This window comes from Sylvia atricapilla, chromosome 28 (assembly GCF_009819655.1).
Source record: "Sylvia atricapilla isolate bSylAtr1 chromosome 28, bSylAtr1.pri, whole genome shotgun sequence".
NCBI lineage: Eukaryota > Metazoa > Chordata > Aves > Passeriformes > Sylviidae > Sylvia > Sylvia atricapilla.
Window position 1 is genome coordinate 3,700,724 of NC_089167.1, and position 15,661 is coordinate 3,716,384.

Consider the following 15,661-nt stretch of genomic DNA (forward strand, 5'->3'; position numbering starts at 1 on the left):
TCCCTGAACAAACCCATCTGCAACACTTCCACTTTGAATCCAAACAATCTCTGGGCTTTGGGATTCGGCAGCAAACCGGCTCCGGGTCCATAATCCCAGCTCCTGATGTTTGGGGGTGTTGGGATTTGGAGCTAATTAATTCAGCCACCTGTAATTTTTGCTCAGATGTGCTGCCTGCCTTTTTTTCCTTGGATGTACAATATGCTTTGGAAGGCTGCAGACGGAGCCAGCCTGAATCCCAACCCCTCTGTGCAGCCTTTTCTCCCTCAAAAACCTTTCCCTTATTTTTGTTTATTCAAGCTTTTTCATGTTCCTTCTTCCTTTCTCCCACCTCCCTCCTGCTGCTCTCTCCCTCTTCTGCTCTGTCCTTGCTCAGAAACAAGCCCAGCAACAACAAAAATCTGACTTTCAGCCAGTGGTTGAGCTTTTCCTGGCTGGAATTCTCTTTTCCCTGCAGGGCTGGCCGCAGGATGATGCTCCCAGCGCTGTCCCAGTGCCCCTGGCTGGTTTTATCTGGGCACAAAAAGCTCCAGTGCCGAGGGTTCCTGTCGGGAGCAAGGCTCCGGGTGATAAATATTGCAGGATTGAGCAAGCCCAGGAGTCTTGTCCTGATTTCCGTCCCTCGGCAGGGAGAGGATGGGAGAAGAATGAAAAGATAATTGGTTTGGAGCGTGGAGAAATTAACTGGAAAAGGTTAATCCGTTCTTTTTGAGGCCAAGGGAAAAGTTGGCCGGAGCTGCGCGGGCAGGAAGGTCCTGGAGGCCACAGAACTCTTCCCTGGGGGAATAAAGAAATAAATTCCAACAGCTAAAGCTGGAGAAGGATTTCCCACAGCTGGAGAGCCTGGAGCTGTCCTTTCCCAGAGCTGTCCGTGGGGTCAGGAGATCCCAATCCCATGGATATTCCATTAAATCCAACATTTCCCTGTTCTCTGACTCTGACCAACTCCCAGAGCTGATGATTTAGGACAATTTAGGATGATTTAGGATGATTCAGGATGGGTCAGGGTGATTCAGGACGATTTAGGATGATTCAGGATTTATGATGATTTAGGATGATTTAGGATTTAGGATGATTTAGGATGATTTAGGATAATTTAGGATGATTTAGGATGATTTAGGATGATTCAGGATGATTTAGGAGGATTTAGGAGGATTTAGAAGGATTTAGGATTATTTATGATGGTTCAAGATTTAGGATGATTTAGGATGATTTAGGATTTAGGATGATTTAGGATGATTTAGGATTATTTAGGATTTAGGAAAATTTATGATGATTTAGGATGATTTAGGATTCAGGAGGATTTCAGATGATTTAGGAGAATTTAGGATTCAGGATGATTCAGGACGATTTCTGTCACTTCCCAGGTGCTGCGCTGACTGCTCCAGCCAGCTGAGGGAAACCACGCAGCAAAATCTGGGGAAATAAAAAAATTCTGGATTTCTGGATGGGAGAGAACTCCCTCAGCAATATTTCCTGGGGTGGCAGTGACCTCTCCCCAAAATATCCAACCCCTCCCGCTGTAAACGGCGGCGGCGCTGACACCACGGGACCTGCCCTGATTTATTCACACCGGCCCCAGGAAGATTTCCTCATTATTATCACCCAAAATGAAAACCCCGCGGAGAAAACAGAGGATCTTTGAGGTGCTGGGATGGTTCATCCGGCCCAGACAACTTCCAGAAACTCGGAGGAAGGAAAACACTGGGGCTGAGGAGAGGATGAGTGATTGAGGCTGGGGATGAGAAGGTGTAATTACAATTAGCTGCACAAGAGCGTTAATCACGGCCAGAACCACGCGTCAGCGCTTCCCGAAAGGGAAGGGAGCAGTGATGAAGTGGCCCCAAAAACCACTTTTGTGACAAAAAGCCTGCAGGAGAAGGATGGGAGGGGAGCAGAGGCCAAGCCCTGGATGTTTCCCATTGCCTCCCGAGTTCTCCAGGGAAAGCAGAGCTGGGGGTCCTGCCCTGACCCCCTGCATCGGGAAAAACCCGATTTTTCCACCAGGAAATTGGGATTTGGGCTCCCAGCACTCGGATTGCTCGGCTCTGTCGGGCTCTTGCTTTGCAGCAGGGTCGGGATCAGACCCGCAGCCTCCTCCCCTCTGCCAGGCCCTGCGGCCAAAGGGGGATTTTCTACCCCACAGTCTGATTTTGGGAGCCCTTTGTGCAGCCCCTCAGTTCCCTGGGGAGCTTCTTGGGCTGGGGCTCGGCCCCTGCTCCTTTCTGCTTTACAGGACCTTTTTACAGGATTCCAGTAAATTCTCCCTGAGTAACCCCTGAGTTATCTGTGAGTTACCCCTGAGTTAACCCTGAGTGACCCCTGACTTATCTGTGAGTTACCACTGAGGTCTCTCAGAGTGACCCCTGAGTTACTCCTGAGTTAACCCTGAGTTCTCACTGAGTTACCCCTGAGTTATCTGAATTATATGTAAATTCTCCCTGAGTTACCCCTGAGTAACCCCTGAGTTAACTCTGAGTGACCCCTGAGTTACTCCTGAGTGACCCCTGAGATATCTGTGAGTTACCCCTGAGTTATCTGTGAGTAAGTTACCCCTGAGTTAATCCTGAGTGACCCCGAGTTACTCCTGAGTTAACTCTGAGTTCTCACTGAGTTACCCCTGAGTTATCTGAATTATTTGTGAATTCTCCCTGAGTTATCCCTCAGTAACCCCTGAGTTACACCTGAGTTAACTCTGAGTAACCCCTGAGTTACCCCTGAGTTACACCTGAGTCATACCTGACTTACACCTGTGTAACCCCTGAATTACCCCTGATTTACCCCGAGTCATGCCTGGGTTACCCGGAGTTATCCCTGAGTTAACCCTGAGTTATCTGTGAGCTCTTCCTGAGTAACCCCTGAGTTATCCCAGGCTCTCTCACGTTCCAGGGAAGGCAAGGGCCTGTAATTTATCTTGCATGAAATGAGCCCGTTGGAATGGCCTGGAAAAGCCAAGCCATTAATTCAAAATCGCTCCTGGACTCTGCAGAGCCGCTGCTGTAAAAGTGATGGGATTTTAATGCTATTTTTATTTTTCTTTTTAATTTTCTTTTTTATTTTGTCCTGCTGCAGTCACAGCTCCGGCTGCCCCTGAAAGCAGCTTCACCTCAGCAGTCACCTGTGAACAATTGAATAAGTTTGCTGAGTGTAAATCCTCATCTTTAAACTCATTAAAGTGCGCCCAGCCTCTCCGGGAGCCATTTGACAAACTCCCCTGAGCAGCCAAGTCGTGTTTATTATGATTATTATTACTATTATTATTTTCCTCTCGGCTCCATCTGCAATGTAAACACCATCACGTTTTAATTATCTGTTTGAAGAGGAGATTTCCGAGTGAATCCCGCAGGAACCTGGCCGGGCATGACAACGGGAATGTCCCTGCAGGGGAGAGGGAGGAATCCAAATGGGGCAGGGCTGGAGGCCAGGGGCAGAAATCCCCCACAAATGGGGCCAGAAATCCCCTAAAAGTGTGGCCATGAAAACCCAAAAGTGGGGCCAGAAATCCTCTAGAAATGGGGCCAGAAATCCCCAAGTGGAGCCAGAAATCCTCCACAAGAGGGACCATGAGTCCCCTACAAGTGAGGCCAGAAATCCCCAAGTGGGACCATGAATCCCCCAAAACTGGGGAAAAAAATCCCCCATAAGTGGGGCCAGAAACACCCACAACTGGGGCCATGAATCCCCCACAACTGGGCGGGGAGCAGATGGATTCCACCCTCCAGGAAGGGTTTTCCAGGTTTATCCACAGCTCGGGGCAGGCAGGGGCTGGCAAAGGTTGTTTCTGTGGGTTTGGTGCAGGGTTTGTCCCCCGTGGCACCAAGGAGGGACTGAGGGATCATCCTGAGGGAATGGGAATTCCTGGGTTGCCATGGAGCCTACCCAGGAGGGCTGAGATCCCACAAGGCAGCGGGATCCTGGGAATCCCGGCATTCCCAGTCTTTCCCTTCCCTTCTTCCTATTCCCATCCCTCCTTCTCAGCCCATTCTATCCCTTCCCAGTCCATTCCCATCCTTCCTTCCCAACCCATTCCCAACCTTCCTTCCCAGTCCATTCCCATCCTTCCTTCCCAACCCATTCCCATCCTTCCTTCCCAGTCCATTCCCATCCCTCCTTCCCAGCCTTTCCCATCCCTTTTTCCCCTCCCACAGCCCCAAACCCGCCCTGTGCTCGCTCTCTCCCACCCCACAAAAGGAACTGGAACTCTCTGAACTTTTCTGGCTTTTCCGTTCCTTTCCTCCCCCTTCTCCCATCCAGGATTTTTCCAGGATCCCCCTGGACTGACCCAGGGCAGGGAACAGGAAGGTTCAGCCTCTGGCTCAGGTGAGCAAAGGTGCAAAAAGGAATCCGTGAGTTGGAGTGAGGAGGGATGGAAACAGAGCCAGGAGGGAATTGTTGAAAACCTGAAAATTTCTGTGCTGTGCTGAGCTCCCAGAGCTGTCCTTGGGGTGTGGAGACCCCAATCTCATGGATATTCCATTAAATCCATCATTTCCCGGTTCCCTGCGCTGTGCTGAGCTCCCAGAGCTGTCCTTGGGGTCTGGAGACCCCAATCTCATGGATATTCCATTAAATCCATCATTTCCCGGTTCCCTGCGCTGTGCTGAGCTCCCAGAGCAGTCTGTGGTGACAGGAGATCCCATCCCTATGCATATTCCATTAATTGCAGCATTTTCCTGTTCTCTCTGCTCAGCACAGCACAGAGAATAATAAAAAGTCACTTTTATTTCTTGAACTTGAAGTAAACTCAGCTCTGTGACCTCCCTGGCCCAGCTCTGCCGGCCTCACCCCGGGCTTTAAAGTTCTGCATTTTCCCTTTCAAAGGAGAGGAGGAATTTCCATTCCCATGCCAGAACCAGGGTGTCCATCCCAAAATCCCCAAAATAATTCCCAAGTCCCTCCACGCCAGGGAACTCTCGATGCTCCCAGGGCTCTTCTCCCCCTTCCCGTGCCCCAGCTGGAAAATCCCAGGTGACCCCAACACCTGAAAATTGAGGGATCCCAGAAACTTGGGCCCCTCTGGTTCCTGCAAAGCCCCGGAATTCCCGTGGGAGGGAAGGCCCTGGGAAATGGGAGATGAGAATATGAACACCCCCAGGGCTCCTAAATAAAATAAAAATTGATTTTTAATAACTCTAACCACCTCTTCAGCTTCCATCAGTCTCCTCCTCGGCTTTACAGCACTGGGCATGAAGAATACGAGGATTTGAAGAATTAACTGAATTAATGAGGGGTGGTTATTAATGTTCAGAGCTCAATAAAAGAGAGAGAGAGAGGGGAGAAATAAAACTCACCCAGAAATGAGCTGAAAATAAGGGCAATCCTTCATTTCCCCAAAACGAGATACGCTGAGTTATTGCTGTGCTGAAAACTGGAGGAATGGGAATAAATCCCTGTCCTGAGCTGGGAAATCCTCTGTGAGGAAATGTCCAGGGCAGGTGTAGGGACATCTGTGGAGGGCGAGGAGAGGGAACTCTGCAGACCTGAGACACTTCAGGAACATGTGATTTTATTGTGAGGGTCACAGGGGCTGCCTCCAGCCACCAGCCCGGGCTGAAGGGATGTCCCAGGGAAAAACAGGAGAGAGAAAGAGAGAGAGGTGAGAGCAAAGAGGTGAGAGCAGGGCAAGAGAGTAAGGTAAGAGAGCGACATCCTTGTTACAGTCCATTATATCTCCTTTTGTATTAAATATTCTGATTTACAGTGACCAGCCGTAAATCCAAAACCTGCAGGCTTTACACACAGCCAATGAGAGCTGCCCAATTACCATATCATTGTGTATTCATACAAACCCACGGACTTTACACACAGCCAATGAGAACTGTTCTATTACCATATCATTGTATATTCAGATACAAACCCACAGACTTTACACACAGCCAATCAGAGCTGCTCTATTACCATATCATTGTATATTCAGATATAAACCCTGCAGGCTTTACACACAGCCAATGGGAGCTGCCCAATTACCATATCATTGTATATTCATACAAACCCACAGACTGCACAGCCAATGAGAACTGCTCTATTACCATATCATTGTATATTCAGATACAAACCCACAGACTTTACACACAGCCAATCAGAGCTGCTCTATTACCATATCATTGTATATTCAGATATAAACCCTGCAGGCTTTACACACAGCCAATGGGAGCTGCTCTATTACCATATCATTGTATATTCATACAAACCCACAGATTGCACAGCCAATGGGAGCTGCTCTATTACCATATCATTGTATATTCATACAAACCCACAGATTGCACAGCCAATGGGAGCTGCTCTATTACCATATCATTGTATATTCATACAAACCCACAGACTGCACACAGCCAATGGGAGCTGCCCAATTACCATATCATTGTATATTCAGATACAAACCCACAGACTGCACAGCCAATGGGAGCTGCTCTATTACCATATCATGGTATATTCACATACAAACCCACAGACTGCACACAGCCAATGAGAACTGCTCTATTTAAAATTATATTTTAAACTCTCAAGGCTGCTTTTTGTGACATCGCTCTGCTTCTCTCGGGGCTTTCACCCTCTTTCCCTGGCCGGCTCCGGGGTCACAAAAAGGTCAGTCCTGTATTCTGGAACACAGTTCTGTATTCCTGTAGGTTCCTGCCTCAGCAGAAGGGTGAACAGTGTGAGAAATAAAGGGATGGAACTCCGGTGGGGGACTCCAACTGGGTTTTACTAGATTCCTTTCACCCCGGAGTCAGCCCGCCGAGCCGACTGAACTCACGGGTTTTTACCCTAAATCTGGGGCTGGGGGAGTGGGGAGGATACAACTCGGAACCAACCCGAGTTGGAATGGGAAAGGAGTGACCCTGAACATAAAGGACAACTTATAGGACAAGTCAAGGGACAAAGGGGGAAGGGGACTTGGACCCCACCAACCACTCGACGTCCTCACCAGAACTTTCTAGAGGTCAGGGTGAGGCTTGGAAGTGACGAGCAGGACCCAGGGGTGACACATAAACGATGATTGATTAATAACAATAACTGGGGTAAACCATAACGGGGTAAAACACGGGGTACATGGTATAAAACAAAGCTCAAAAGCATGCAGAAACTTGGTAAAGTCCAAAGTGCACCGCAACAACTTTTGTTAGCCACCTTTTCCCCGGATACCCTGAGGGGCTACACCCTTGGGTGCCTTTGTTTGCTGTCACCCAACCCACCTCCAGCTAATCACCTCTTCCTGCCCGCCGTGCCTACATCTCAAAGCTGCCTTTCACTCCTAGTTCACTCACAGGTTTTATATTTCTGTAATCTCTCGCCAGGCAATCGTCTCTGTAAGCTTTTCCTGCCTCACCTTTCCCAGCAGGCAGGGGCAGGGCACGGGGAGGTGAAACGGAGCTGAGAACTCATCCCGGCTTTGGGAAACTCAGTCCCTGCGCCCCAAAGGAGCTGGTGCTGCTCCTGCCCTGCCTGGGGCTGGGCCAGGGGCTGGTTCAGCCCTTCTGAAGGTTGGGATCTCACCTGTGGGTGAGGATTGGACATTCCCAGCCCGAATTTCCCTCCATCCCAAAGCCCAGCTCGCAGGAAAGGCTAGGGACGGGCAGTGGGACATCCCTGTTCATCCCATTTGAGCTCCTCCAGAGCTGGAGCGTCTCTGAGTGCTCGAGGGATGGAGAAGGAACATTTGGGGAATAGTTAAACCAGGGCCTGTGCTCTGCTCCGCTGTTCCACCAGAAAATCCCAGCGTTCTGCTCTCCCTGCATTGCCCCAGCCTGGGAGAACCCAGTGAGGGCTGAATCCTTCAGCTCCTCACTTGGAGGAGATATTGAGATGTGTTTCCATGGCAGCAGCCAAAGAGGGGCTCCTTGTGAGGGTGTTTGTCTGAGCAATCCCAAAGGGAGCCTTTCCCCGGGATCAGCCACAGCTTTTTAACTGGGGCTTCAAACTGGAGAGGAATGAAAGAGGGACAGGCTGCCAGAACTCTGGATAAAAGAGAGGGGAAAATAATAAAAAAAATCCGAACTCAACTCACAGGAAACAAGGTGGGAGGGGGAGAAAGGGAAATCAGAAGAATAAATTTACTGGAACTGGTGAAGGATTCATTAGGGTTACACCCAGGCTGGGTTCAGTTCCCCTCCTGCTGATGGGAGTTTGGGGGTGGTCCAGCCTGAGAGGAGTGAGGACATCCCTCCCTTTCCCTTTCCCTCTCCCTTTCCCTTTCCCTCTCCCTTTCCCTTTCCCTTTCCCTTTCCCTTTCCCTTTCCCTTTCCCTTTCCCTTTCCCTTTCCCTTTCCCTTTCCCTTTCCCTTTCCCTTCCCCTCTCCCTTTCCCTTTCCCTTTCCCTCTCCCTTTCCCTCTCCCTTTTCCCCTCTCCCTTTTCCCCCGGGTCTGGCTCAGTTAAACCCGGGTTAGGAGGGACAATCCCTGCCCTGCTGCCCCAGGGGACAAGGACATTCCAGCTCGAGGGCTCCGAGCTGCAGATCCCTGGGGAGAAGGGCAGGGTGGGGGAAAAGGGGGCAGAAAAGTTGGGAAAAATTGGGAAAAGCAGTCACTGGCAGGAGCCGAGCTGGAGGATTTGAGCTTTGCAGCACCCACCAGGTGCTTTAATTTTCTCTCCTGTTTCTGAGCCTAATTTCTATTATTTTCTGTCTGATGTACACCAGCCAGGCCTGGGGATGGATCTCGGTGCCTGCGCTCGGTGACTGAACATTTCCCTGTGCCACGGGACGCTGATTTCATTTGGATTTCTAATTTATTTCACGACGCGGCGGAATAATTAGAATTATTAAAGCCAAACTGCTCTCTGCTGCCTGTTTCCATTAGGCAAAGCAGCTCAGGCTGTCAGGGCTGTGGGAGGGGAGGAGAAGATTTGGATTTTATCAGCTCCCAACTTTTTGTCCTCCGTGACCTTTCCCTTTTTTTTTTTTTTTTTTGGCTAAAATTAATATTGATTGGTGCCGAAAAACAGAAGGGGGAAATCAGCCTCTCTCACCACTGCAGAGAAAATTCCTGCTGGGGGAAGGTTTTTCCTCTGGGAGGGTCCTGGGGATGTTCTGGCTGCCCTTTCCCAGCAGCTCTGCTGGGTTCTCCTTCCCTTTCTCCCTTTTTCCAGCGTTTCCACGCTGGCAGCAGATGGAAAATCAGGCTGGAAACCCAAATCCTGTTCCCACCGAGGGCCAGGAGGATGAGGTGGGTCCTGATGGAATCCTTGGGGTTGTTGGCAGAGCTGTTCCTCAAAAAAAACAGTAAAAACCAACCCAAATTGTAAAAACTCAACAGCCCTGAGGCACGGCAGAGTGTGCTGGTAAAATCCTCACCTGGGGACGTGGGGAGTTTTACACAGGGCTGGGATGGAACTGGGAAATCCGAGGGGTTTATTGGAATAAATCAACCAATCCCAGTGAGAGCCTGCCAGGGGATGAGCCAGGGAGAATTCCTGACCGAGGGAGTCACAGAGCTGCGTTTTCAGAGCGGGAAACAGTCCTGGAATGGCTTTGGGAAAATGGGAATCGTTGTGGGGCCTGAGGGGTTGCAACAGAACAGAAACACGGAGCCCCGAGTGCAGCTGGAAAACTGGGAATTGCGGGGGAATTCCAAGGGAAGGGAAGTTCAGGGAAGTTCAGGGAAGTTCAGGGAAGTTCAGGGAAGTTCAGGGAAGTTCAGGGAAGGGAAGTTCAGGGAAGTTCAGGGAAGTTCAGGGAAGTTCAGGGAAGGGAAGTTCAGGGAAGTTCAGGGAAGTTCAGGGAAGTTCAGGGAAGTTCAGGGAAGTTCAGGGAAGGGAAGGGAAGGGAAGGGAAGGGAAGGGAAGGGAAGGGAAGGGAAGGGAAGGGAAGGGAAGGGAAGGGAAGGGAAGGGAAGGGAAGGGAAGGGAAGGGAAGGGAAGGGAAGGGAAGGGAAGGGAAGGGAAGGGAAGGGAAGGGAAGGGAAGGGAAGGGAAGGGAAGGGAAGGGAAGGGAAGGGAAGGGAAGGGAAGGGAAGGGAAGGGAAGGGAAGGCTCTTCTGGATATTTGGGCATTAAAATTAAAAATTAATTTCGAGTTTAAAGCCGGCTAAGGCGGCCCCGGAGCGGCCCAGCCCCTGCCCTTCCCTGGGCTGAGCTGCAGTGACAGAGCTCAGAGGTGATTTATGTATAACCAGAGCAGCCTCCAGTGGCTGCATCCGTGAACTTTTCCAGCCGCTCTCCCATCCCAACTCCCATCCCAAATCCCGTCCCAACCCCTCTGGGTGGGCCATGGAGCACAGGGGGCCTCTCCTTAGGGGGGATTGGCCACCAGGGGTGACACAGCTGGCAGGGACAGGAGGTGACAGGATCAGACAGGAGGTGACAGGATCCCTCTGTGGCCTGTCCTTCAGTGGCAGGGACAGCAGGTGACATGTGGCCCGTCCTGCAGCTGGCAGTGTCCCAGAGGGAACAGCTCCAAGGACACAGAGCTCAGGACTGGCCTTGAAATCCTCCCCTGAGCCTTTTCCTTCCCGGCCCTTCAGGGCTGGGACAGAGCAGGGGACAGGGACAGTGACCCTGGGGAGGTGACAGTGACACAGGGGAGGTGACAGTGACCCAGCCCAGGGCTGGGAGCAGTGCGGTGACAGTGACAGTGACACAGAGCAGGTGACAGTGACCCAGGGGAGGTGACAATGACAGTGGCCCAAGGGAGGTGACAGTGACCCAGCCCAGGGCTGAGAGCAGTGCGGTGACAGTCACAGTGACACAGAGCAGGTGACAGTGACCCAGGGGAGGTGACAGTGACAGTGACACAGGGGAGGTGACAGTGACCCAGGGAAGGTGACAGTCACAGTGACACAGGGGAGGTGACAGTGACCCAGGGGAGGTGACAGTGGCTCAGGGGAGGTGACAGTGACCCAGCCCAGGCCAGCCCCGCTCTGGGCTCTCCCTGGTGACAGTGGACCAGAGCAGGCGATGGTGGCCCAGGGGAGGTGACAATGACAGTGACCCAGGGGAGGTGACAGTCACAGTGATGCAGGGGAGGTGACAGTGGCCCAGGTGAGGTGACAGTGACCCAGGGGAGGTGACAGTCACAGTGATGCAGGGGAGGTGACAGTGGCCCAGCGGAGGTGACAGTGACCATGGGGAGGTGACAGTGGCCCAGGGGAGGTGACAGTGACCCAGGGAAGGTGACAGTGGCCCAGGGGAGGTGACAGTGGCCCAGGGAAGGTGACAGTGACCCAGGGGAGGTGACAGTGGCCCAGCCCAGGCCAGCCCCGCTCTGGGCTCTCCCCTGTGACCCCAAGGCCGCAGCTCCCGGAGTCCCCGAGGGATAACCGGGGCTGGGGACAGCAGTGGGGCCGGGTGTGGACACACAGCTCCCGGAGCTCCCCCGGCCCAGGGCACGGGAATCCCGGCGCAGGAGGCAGGAGGCAGGAGGCAGGAGGCAGGAGGCAGGAGGCAGGAGGCAGGAGGCAGGAGGCAGGAGCCGGCCCGGCTGTGCCACACCGAGTGACCCGGGTCGGTACCGGGACAGACACACACCAGGTGATAATCCTGCCCGGAAACCAGCTGCGGCCTCCCCGCCACAACGTTCCTCCAGCTCCTCCGTGCTGGACCTGACTGGGGGTTGGTTGGTTGGGGGGATATTTTATTTTATTTTATTTTAATATTTTATTCTAATTTTTATTTATTTCAATTTTATTTTATTTTATTTTAATATTTTACTCTATAGTCTATATTTTATTTTAATATTTTACTCTATAGTCTATATTTTGTTTTATTTTAATATTTTATTCTATTCTTTATTTATTTCAATTTTATTTTATTTTTATTTTATTTTAAATTTTATTTTATTTTATTTTTAATTTTATTTTGATATTTTATTCTATATTCTATATATTATTTTATTATTTTAGTCGATATTCTATATTTTATTTCTATTTTATTTCTATTTTATTTTTTTATTTTATTTTTACTTTTAATTTTATCTTTTATTTCATTTTCTTTTAAATTTTTATCCTATTTTTATTTTTATTTTTTCATTATTTATTTAATAATTTATTTTAATTTAATTTAATTCAGATTTAACCTTTTTGTGCCAGGGCTCGTAGGCCCCAAACACTTTCCACACCACTGGGAATGCGATTCCCCGGGCCAAGGAGGGCCAGGGCTGCTCCTGGCCACACCAAAGTGACTGACAGAGCTCAGGAATTTCCTCTCAGCGCCTGTTTTTTGGAGGAGCGTGGCCAGGCAGGAGTGAAAACTCCGGTTTTTCCCCAGGTAAGGTTTTTTTTCCCATCTTCCAGGCCTCAGGATGAGTTTTTCCCAAACCGGAGCTGCAAAATCCCGTGGGCTCAGTGAGGACAGAGGAGCTCCAGCCCAGCACCTCCCTGCTCCATCCTCCTGGGATAATCCCGGGATTATACCCCGGGATAAACACGGCTTCAGCTAAAAAAAAAAAAAAAAAAAAAAAAAAAAAAACAAAACAAAAAAAAAAACACACCAAGAAAGAGGGTGAAATTCCCATTTAACCAAGCAGGAGTGAGGGAGGACCCGCCGTGAATCCCGGGCTGTGCCTGGAGCAGCTCATTTCCATCCTTCCTCGCGCTCTTTTTCCCACCACACTCCCACTTTCAAACTTCTCGCGGGGAAAGCAGCGCTTCCAAGGGAAAAGGAGCGTATTCCACCGGGAAAATGTTCAACTGAACCACCACAGCATTTGTGAAATGAACGGTGCCGTTTAGGAGCTGTCAAAACAACCACGACAAAAAACCTTCGAGAGTGAGTTCTATTTTTTTTTTTTTTTTAAATTTGTTTTTGCCCTGGGAAAAAAAAAAAAAAAAAAAAAAAAAAAAAAAAACACCAACCACCGAAAGAATTCGACAGGAATTTGTAAATTGCCTTAATTCGGAATGGAACCGTGGAACGAGGTGATCTGGAAGGTCCTCCCCAAGGCCAGCCACTCTCTCTGATTTGATATCCGCGCATCAATCCGAGGTTTATTTTCTTCGCAAATGGAGAAAAGCCTCACCGAGCCCTGGATGTACAAAGAGAGGAGGGGGAAAAAAAAAACCACAAAAATTCAACTAAAAAAAAAAACACCAAAAAAATCAAAAAAAAACACCACAAAAACCCACAAAACCATCGCCTGGAGACGGCTCCCCGGGGAGGGAAATGATGTTCTCAGCATCGCTCCGGCAGCTTTTCCTCCTGTGCCCGGCTCCGGGAGGAGGAGGAGGAGGAGGAGGAGGAGGAGGCACAGCCGGAGGATTTGGGGACGTTGTTGTTGTCGCTGTCGCTGCCGCGGGCGCTCCGCGGTGTCCGCGCGTGTCCCTCGGTCCCCTCCGCGCCCAGCCTGGCATAAACAACGCTGCCTCTGGCCATGTCATGCCTTAAAATAGATGTTCCGACATCAGCCTCTCTCCAGCGGCGGCGGCAGCAGCGAGACATGGCCGACCGGAGCTGATCCCGCTCCTCCGCTCCTGCCCCGGCTCCCGGCCCTCGCCAAGGTACGCTCGGCGCTGGCCCAACCTTCCCCCGCGGGTCCCGGGGTGGCCCTGAGCCGCCGAGCCTCGGCACGGCTCCTCCTGCGTCCCGGGGGATCGCCCCTGCGCCCCGCGGGATCATTCCTGTACCCCGCGGGATCATTCCTGTACCCCCAGGGATCATTCCTGTACCGCACGGGGTCATTCCTGTATCCTTCACCTCTCCCCGCACCCCGCGGGATCATTCCTGTACCCCGAGGGATCATTCCTGAATCTCACAGAATCATTCCTGTATCCTTCACCTCCCCCCGCACCCCGAGGGATTATCCCCGCACCCCACGGGATCATTCCTGTACCCCGAGGGATCATTCCTGTACCCCACGGGATAATCCCTGCACCCCACGGGATCGTTCCTGTACCCCGAGGGATCATTCCTGTATCCTTCACCTCCCCCAGCACCCCGAGGGATTATCCCCGCACCCCACAGGATCATTCTTGTACCCCGCGGGATCATTCCTGTATCCCATGGGATCATTCCTGTATCCTTCACCTCCCCCCGCGGGATTATTCCCGCACCCCACGGGATAATCCCCATACCCCACGGGATAATCCCTGCACCCCACGGGATAATCCCCACATCCCGCGGGATCATTCCGCTATCCTTCACCTCTCCCTGCACCCCACGGAATCATTCCTGAATCCCACAGGATCATTCCCGCACCTCGTGGGATTATTCCGGCACCCCACGGGACCATCCCCGCACCCCACAGGATTATCCCCGCACCCCACAGGATTATCCCCGCACCCCACGGGACCATCCTCTCCCTCCCGTGGGGCACAGGGGCCGCCCGGATCTGCCCCGAGCCGTGCCCGGGGGGTGTCCGGAGCTCTCCGGGGGCAGCTCCCGGCCCCGGGCTGGGGCAGAGCCTTTCCCCGAGCCCTCGGGGGGCTGGAGCGGCTCCGGGCCCGGCTGGGTGGGGATTTGTTTATTTCCAGCCAGCTGTGGCCATCAGAGGAGCTGGAATTCCTCTTTTTCCAGCCGTGTCCGTGATCTAGATCCCTCTTTCCCAGCGCTGTCCGTGATCCAGCCGCTCCCCAGCTCCGGCAGCCGCCGTGCCCCGGGGCTGTGCCGCAGCCAAGGTCACACGGGGGTTCAGGTGCCGGGGAGCCCAAATTCCCAGCCCCAATTCCCGGCCTGGAGGAGCCCAGGGGGGGATCAGAGCAGGGAGGATGTGTCGGGCTGGGAGCCCGGGCTGGGGGACAGCAGTGACACCGGGACGGGGCTGGCAGCACCCCGGGGTGCCGTGCAGGGGACAGGGGGACATCGCTGGGCTCCCCCCGAGCTGTGCTCGCCCGTGTTTTCCTCTGCGTTGCCAAGGAATGGCTGGAGGCTCTGGAGGCTCCGGAGGCTCCGGAGGCTCCTTCCCCCGGGAATGTCACCGGGGAGGGGACACGCCGTGTCCGGCCCAAGGTCGCTGCGTCCCCTCCAGCCCCAGCCGAGCAGAGCCGGGAGGGCAGGGGACGCTCCAGGGCAGCAGCAGCGAGGCGAGAAGGGGAAATTTCCCCTCCCGAAAGCCCCAAAAGGCCCCTCGGAGCACATCTGGCGGCAGGAGCCGCGCGGGGGAGGGTCCCTGCAGATGTGCGGCAGCCAATGGTGCCGATGTTCGGGAGCCGGGCTGGAGGAGCTGCCGGGCTGGAGGAGCTTTCTCCTGCCCTGCGGTTAACACTTCCCACCCCAGGGCAGCCCTGGGCGCTCGGGGGCAGCTGCAGACCCGTGCCCATGCCGGGTTAACCCTGCCCCGGGTTTTGTGCCGCTCCGGAGGAGGCTGGGCGCCGGCCAGGCTGCCCGCTGCCGTATGGAATCCTCCACCTGTCTGGGGGCTTTTCCTCCCCGCCGCTGGTGCCGTGCCCAGCCCTGGCCGCCGTTCCCGGCCTCCCAGGGCAGCTTGGCAGCGCCAGCCCCGAGCTGGCACCGTGCCCTGGCAGCAGAGGCGGCCCCTGCGCAGGGCAGCAGCTCCTGCCAAGGTGGCCTCGGCCCAAAGTGGTGGGGCTGGAGCGAAAGGCAGACCCGTGGGGACTCGGGCTCCGGGCTGCCTCCCCGGCCCTGGCAGCAGGAGCTGCTCCCCGGTGGTTTTCCTCCCTGGGGGATGTGAGGAACGCTGGGCTCACGCTGGCATCAGCACGAGCAGACCTGCCTGCTCTGGGGTTCCTGCAACAGACAGGGATGAGACGTCCTGAATTGGAAAGCCCCAAAATC